At 38.1% G+C, this 7,390-nt stretch overlaps 1 protein-coding gene across 1 annotated transcript in view; it reads left to right on the top strand.

The window, feature by feature from the left end:
* Positions 1-6,491: 6,491 nt before the first annotated feature.
* DIP-lambda (Dpr-interacting protein lambda) overlaps positions 6,492-7,390 on the top strand; it is a 69,250-nt gene continuing 68,351 nt past the window's right edge. Inside the window, exon 1 of the mRNA XM_086906368.1 lies at positions 6,492-6,696. The gene's annotated coding sequence lies outside the window, so the exon portion shown is untranslated. The remainder of the gene's footprint in view (positions 6,697-7,390) is intronic.

The raw sequence follows: 7,390 nt of genomic DNA, 5'->3' as shown, positions 1-7,390 counted from the left end.
ATTTTTGTTCGTGAACAATTAGATTAGGTTAGAATAACAAAGGTGGATTATTAATTAAAAGTAAAATATCGTGATACGATAAAGTGAGATAAATAAGTGATATTTCAAAGTCAAAATGTCATTACCGTCCTCGAAAGCGATTATGATCAGATCAGGTTAGATTAAGTATAATAATAATAATCTAAATATTAATTACACGCGACAAAAGTCGCGATTCGATAGTATTGAATAAGTAAACGACATTCTCGTACAAGAATCGTATTCGGCGAAAAATCGTGTATAGTTAGGTTAGGTTAATTAATAATCTCGATGCGAGGTTAAGTAAGCTATATTTTCGTACAAGAATCTTAATCGAAAATCCGTGTAAATAATATTCCAAATTAAAAATGTATTACTGTTATCCTCGAAATTGCTTACGATTAGATCAGATTAGATTAGATTAGATAATAATCTAAATATTAATTATTATATAATAAAAATATCGTGATTCGATAGTGTAGTGGATAAGAATCGTATTCGATGAAATCGATTATGATCAGGTTAGGTTAATAATCTGAATATTAATTAACACGCGACGAAAGTATCGCGATTCGATAATATCGAATAACTAAGTGATATTCTCGTGTAAGAAATCATATTCGATGAAATCGAGTTAGGTTATGGTTAATAATCCGAATATTAATTAACGGGCGACAAAACTTATATAGTATCGATGTTATTCGATAGTATCGAATAAGCAAACGATATTCTCGTACAAGAATCGTATTCGACGTTATAGTTTGGTTATGTTAATAATCTCGACATCGATTAATATAAAATTACGATGATCGTGAAGTGAATGACGATTCGAGGTAAGTAAACGACAAGAATCGTAATCGAAATCGTAATAACGTTTCATGATGGAGAGCTGTATATCGCGGCCGAAATCCGTTATCTCGAGAAGAAGGAAATGGAGAAGGAAGATCGAAAGAGGGGGTTTAAAAATGATTGGCGGGGGCCACGTTATTTTGGAAAAAATAATAGCTCGGCTCGGATCTAATGTCTTTGTTGGCTGGGAATGGAATCGGGTATTCGTTCCCTTTGTTTCTTTCTCCTCCCCCCCACCCCTCGGTGATTGTCGGCCAATAGCGTGGGTCGGCCCGATACCGACAAAAGAGTCCGAGTATCGGGCACCGCTGATGGAGCGGCCCGCTAAGAAATCTGATTGTAAAGGACGGCCGAGCTAACGCTTCCATTTTTCCCTCCCCTCCGCCCTATCCGCAAAAATCTATTTCTCGCTTTTTATTATTTTCTTATTCCGCCGGAGTGGCGCTCCGTCTCGGTCACGAGGCTGTTCCGTTCTCGCCTCTCAAAGAAATATCACGACTATTTCAATTCTCGCTGATATTGCCGGCCGATAGACGAGCGGGAGCTTGCCCCGGGCCAGCTACAGCCATCCTTTATTTCATACACACGGAACTACGTACCCGTGTAACGTTTCCTTCCCCATCCCTTCTCCGCTTCCTTATATCGTATCCTTCCAACTTGGATGCGTCGCGTTTTTCATACGCGTGTAGATATATATATATACATATATTTTCTTTCTTTTTTATTCGATATTCTTTCGATCTTGGCCACAAAGATCGATCGGATTATTTTTCCAACCTGTGTTTTTCGAGGCTGGTGATCGATCGATAAGTGTGTAACATCGTTTGACCATTAACAGTCGATGTCGGGGAGACCATGGTTGGGACCAAACGATATTATTTATTTCGATAATTTCACCGCGCATGGAGATATATATAAAAATTGGTTTTCGAGAAAAAATTTTTTTTCGATTCGATCCATTTTTATTATATATCGTCGATAAATCAAACGCGTGGAATTTTTTTCTTTTTTTTTTTTTTTTTGTCCGTTGTAAAAGCGGTATTAAAATTTAATATGTATCGAGTGAGCTTAAAATATAAAAAAATGTAAATAATAATATTTCATACATGTATCGAACAGTTTAACGGGTTAAAATTTTATTATTAAAAAATACAAGCTGCGCTCAACCAGGTATTCGAATATAAATTATACACGCGCATTTATTTTCATAGTACATGCTCGCATTTTGAAGGATCGCTCCTCCCTCTTCCCCTCCCCTCCCTCTCCTCTCCTCTCCGCTCCCCTCCCTTCCCTTTTAACAACTTTCACGCACACACGTGCAACTGTACAAATTTTACCCGGCCCCCGGCGACATAAATACGTAAGTCCCGCCCAAATATTATCCCCAATCGCGCGAATAACACGCGCGAGCGAATAATCGAAGAATACCATCGTCCTCTCTCCCTCGGCCTGCCCCTCTTACCTGCCCCTCTTATAAAAATTCTTAATCTAAAACCAATTCCGAAGAAGAAGAGTGTAGCCGGTAAACCCTATGGTTTTTATAGGAACACGCTCACCTTATGTAACGGGGAATTGGCAGAAGGTATTTCCTAATATCGAGCCACCGGCCCTTGAAAAAGAATGTTGAAGTGACATCGCAAAGAGGGAAACGGCACGGAGTGAAGGAGAAGGAGCGAGATCGAACGAGCGAAGCAAGGATGGAGAATACAGAGGGAATGGGAAGAGTGAGAGAGAGAGAGAGAGAGAGGGTGTCACATTTAATCCCTCTTACTTCTCGCAGTAGAAACCTGCCAAAACAAAAGATTCTTAAATTCCTTCGATGAAGAAAGTGAGCAATGGCTATAAGCGGATTATTAAAAATTGCGGGGGCAAAAATTCGTGGAGGGAGGATTTATTTCGATTGTTATTCGAAATTTCAATTATTTCAACGTTGACGCGTTTATTTATTAGTTGTGGTTGTCGAGGAATTTCGAAAAAAAAAAAAAAAAAGAACAATCGATAATTTTATTCGTTGATAATTAATTACGTGAGTGTGATTTCGATAGACACGGATTGATCAGCGTTCGATTCGTAATGTTAAATTCGCATATAACGTAAAAGGAAAATTAGCACGTAGCCAGAGGATTATATTTAACACTCGACTCGAACCCAACACTCGGCAAGCTTTGCAAACTAATTTCTTTCGTTTTTCCTTTTCCTTTTTTTTTTTTTTTTTTTTTTTTTTTTTTAAGTCATTGAGATGCAAGGAACTGGTTTAATTATTTTTGCTTATACTTTATAAGAATGTAATTTAAAAGAGAAAAAAACTAGTTCTTTTAAATAAGATTAAAAATCACGATTTAGAGTTGATTGAAATATCGATATAATTTTAGAATCTTTTCTCTAAACATTTTTGTATTTAACTTTCGATGCTTTTGCTTTTTCGAGAGAAATCGATCTTCGAACGAATATCTTCGAATCATTGAGTAGAGCGACGTCGTTATATTAATACGGGATCAATTCCATCGAACGGTGATCACGACATTGATCCGAAACGTCAACAATGTTGAATTGTCGGAAAAATTTGATCTTACTTTGCATACGGTCGAATTAAACGAATTCGAAGCAAACTTCTTTTGCAATTGAGAGAGAGAGAGAGAGAGAGAGAGAGAGAGAGAGAGAGAGAGAGAGAGAGAGAGAGAGAGAGAGAGAGAGAGAGAGAGAGAACTTCTATAGGGATTCTTTTTAAGGATTCAATAAGCAAAATTGCATTCGAGAACGAGATAGAGAAAAGGAAAGGAAACCTCGTTTTTCCGTTGTAAATATTTGAAAATATTAGGACGGAACGTCCTTGGAGCGCGATAAACTTTTCTACCTAAGTAAACAGAAAACTTTAGGAAACAACGTACGGTTGTTTATCGTTAATTCGTGCAAGATGCGAAGAAAAGAATTTCTTTCCACGACTTTTCCTTTTTTTTCTATTCGATAAATTACAGGGAAAAACGTGTACGTGGCGAAAACTCAGTCAGATCGAGTAAAAAGAATCGATATCCAATCCTGTTGACGGAAATAACGTACAAACATAGTAAAACGTCCGAATTAATTGGCGTTCGGATAAACGGTTTTTCGAATAATCGGTCATTCGAATAACCGAAATTCAAATGATCGACGTTTCTACGCTATTTTCCAACATCGTGGAACGTTCGCGGAAAAATCTGCGAAAAAAAAAAAAATTGGACATTGTCTGTGATTGTCCGTCGAAAAATCTACGCGTATCCAGAGAAGTTTGCAGATTCTAAATATTGATAAAAAAAAAAAAAAAACCACGGAGAGATACAATTTAGGGGAAAAAATATGGTCTAAAGAAAGAATCCACAAAAATTATAAATGTCTATCGAAAAAATTCACGAATACGAATATGGACGAAACAAACGTTTACGGAGGGTATTAATATTTTTTTTTTTTAGAATGGCGATATTCCCCGGTATCGAAGATATCCGTTGTATATTTATCTCGTCCTTTAAACTTGAATCGAAATTAACGTTTAATTAATCTGAAAAGTAACTCGTTTAACAGAACTCGATACCCCGCTTAATCGCCTTAACGTATTATTTTCCATCCTCTTTACGCGTATAGAACAAACCGTCGCTTTAATATTTTTATCTCGATACGTTTTTCATTTTCATACGACGTTACGAATACTGCGTTTTCCCTGCGCAGCTGTTCAAAGAGGCGAATGCTTTTTGATTTTGAACGTCACACCTTCGAATCGCTCGTACACCGATGAATTTTATTTCCTCCAATTTTCGCTTTTCGATCGATCGATCGATCGACGATGTTTGTTTCACTTTTTGAAAATTGTTAACACGTTCGAAGTCGATTTTAAACCGAAACAAAAATACGATACGTATTTATCGAGTATTTATAAACGATCGAAATTCGAATTCGATAATTTATAAATATCGAATGATTAAAAAAGGAAATTTCTTAAATTGCAAAGTGTTTGTTTTTCCCCTGTTCTTTTTTTTTTTTTTCGATAGAAGATAATCTCTCGCGAAATTTTCTTCGAAAATAAATACAAACATTTATATTTTATGAAACGTTAAATGTATACGTGTATATAAAATAGAACGAACGTATTGTACGAGGAGAAAGAAACGCAGAAAATAAAAAAGAGAATATCGTAGTAGCGTTTGACTTTACGGTAAAATCACAATAATGGAAAAGTAATTACAACGTGACACGGTATTTCACGGTTCAACTAGTTAAACGCAATATACAACGCAAAAGGCCGATACGTTTTACCGGATCAAATTTGTAGTTTACGATATTAAGCAGCTTGTTTTCAACGGCATCGATCGATAGGAAAAAAAGATTCATCGTATTTCTAAATCGATACGAATGTATGTTTGATATGCGTATTCATCGGGCGGAAATAGTTAATAAACCGTTTCACACGGATAATTACAATTTTGGAAATAGCGCGAGTAAAATACAGAAGTGTATTATTCTCGCATTTATTTATATCCCAGATTTTTCTATATCTTCCTATAACGCGTATGAAAAATGTATAGGATTTAAACGTCTCGCTCTCCCATAGCAAGTGAAGTGAGAAATATACGAATTTATAGAATAGAAAGCAGCCAGTTTCCACTCGTTGTCCTATTTTTCTTTATTCTCTACACCAAACGTAATACATATATTCTTCCATATACTTACTGATTATATTCATATCTAACATCCGTATATACTTTCTAATAAATACATATATCACTTTTAAATAAATATTAATGTCAAATATATAATAGAAAGCAAATATATACTTTATGATTATATGTTTATGAAGATTGAGCGTTAAAAATCCTTCGTAAAGAAAATATACGCGGTAAATATATTTTTTTCAATGTAATTTTCGCACGCGAATTTATGTAATGAAACAAATGTTAGAACGCTACAATTTGCGAGTAAATAACACGGATCGAAATTCATCGGAGGACGATTGTTTGGAAATAAAGCGAAAGAGGAGTAGTATACAACGTGGTATATATCGGTGGTAGACGTAAATCCAGCTCACGGAGGAAACAGGTGCCTGTGAGGAGGAGGAGGAGGAGGAGGAGCAGGAAGAGGAGGAGGAGGAGAAGAGAGCGTGATGCGCATAGAATTTGGTAGCGCGAAGGCGTGCGCGGGCCGATTAGAGGATCCTGCGCGGCTTTCGAAAGCGTAGATACCGAACGAAGCGAGTCAGCGAGTCAGTCAGTCAGCCAGCCAGCCAGCCAGCCAGCCATTCCGTCAACCAGCCACCTCTACGGCTATCGCGTAAGAGTCGTGTGAGTGGGGCTTTTCGAAAAGGCTATACACACACGCACGTACACACGCGCGCACATTTGTGGTGGAGTGGGTTGGCATTTTCGGTGGTGGGGAGATACACCGTGGACGGCTCGAGACAGAAACAGAGAGAGAGAGAGAGAAAGCGAATTAGACGAGAAGGAAGATAGGTCGAACGGAGAACAAACGAAGAGGAGAAGGAGGAGAAGGAGAGAGAGAGAGAGAGAGAGAAAGAGAGAGAGAGTGAGGTGGAAGGGCAGAGAAAGAGCGGAGGGATGGAGACCGTGAGAGCGTGAGAGGGTAGCGATTGTGCTACAGTCGCACCGCGACACCCCCACGAGTGAAACCGCGCGCGTGCCGATCTGCAGCCCCCTTGCCTCTTACGAAAACGGGCCGCGAACAGTGCTATGCTTTTAAGCCTACTGCCAAGGATTTCCTCGCACACTGTTTTCACCGCTTCTCGTACGCAACCTCGTCCCATCCGATCGTTCCATCCACGTATCGTTGGACCAGCTTTTCAATCGGGTAAGTGAATAAACGTCGCTTCGATCGTTGTCCTTACCCTTTCGATTTTTATCCGTACGAAACGTGTTTCCACTTTTCTTGCTTTCCTCCCTCTCTCCCTCTCTCTCTCTCCCTCCCTCCCTCCTTCCATGTGCGATGAGAATTCGATGAATGCGACGCAACGTAAATATTGGCAAGTGCGCGTCAGTTAGGACGAAACTTTTTTCCACGTTGTGTGTTTCTCGCGGATTGTCGTCGATAGTTTTTGAGATACCGTTTCATATACTCGATATGTAAAATCGTTTTTTCTTTTTTTTAACCACGTTTACACGCCGCTCGTTAAGTGTTATTGTTCATTACGCGACAACGAAAAATTTACGACACGAGCTAAATCAAGCAGTGACTAGCGGTGATACTGTGAATTGTTCGATAAAACGATTACAACGAACGAATATCGTTTCAAGTGATGAAACGTACAAAAATTATACCATTATAACACGCGTAATTAATGTCCAACGTTGTTCTTGTAAACATGGATTCTTCAACTTCACTGAAGATCGTTCGATCGATTATCATCCCGTTTGTTCCAGACGAATCGAAGAGATCAAACGTTGAACGATTTGATATCAAGTAATTAATACCGAGAATTAAGATCCGTTAATTTAAATTTTAATCCGATATATCATCATTTATCTCTATCTAAATAATCTGTCAT

The sequence above is a fragment of the Apis florea genome, unplaced genomic scaffold (assembly GCF_048593485.1).
Source record: "Apis florea isolate Af1SG1 unplaced genomic scaffold, ASM4859348v1 contig_2492_pilon, whole genome shotgun sequence".
NCBI classification, from domain to species: Eukaryota; Metazoa; Arthropoda; class Insecta; order Hymenoptera; family Apidae; genus Apis; species Apis florea.
This window is presented reverse-complemented; position numbering and strand designations above follow the sequence as displayed.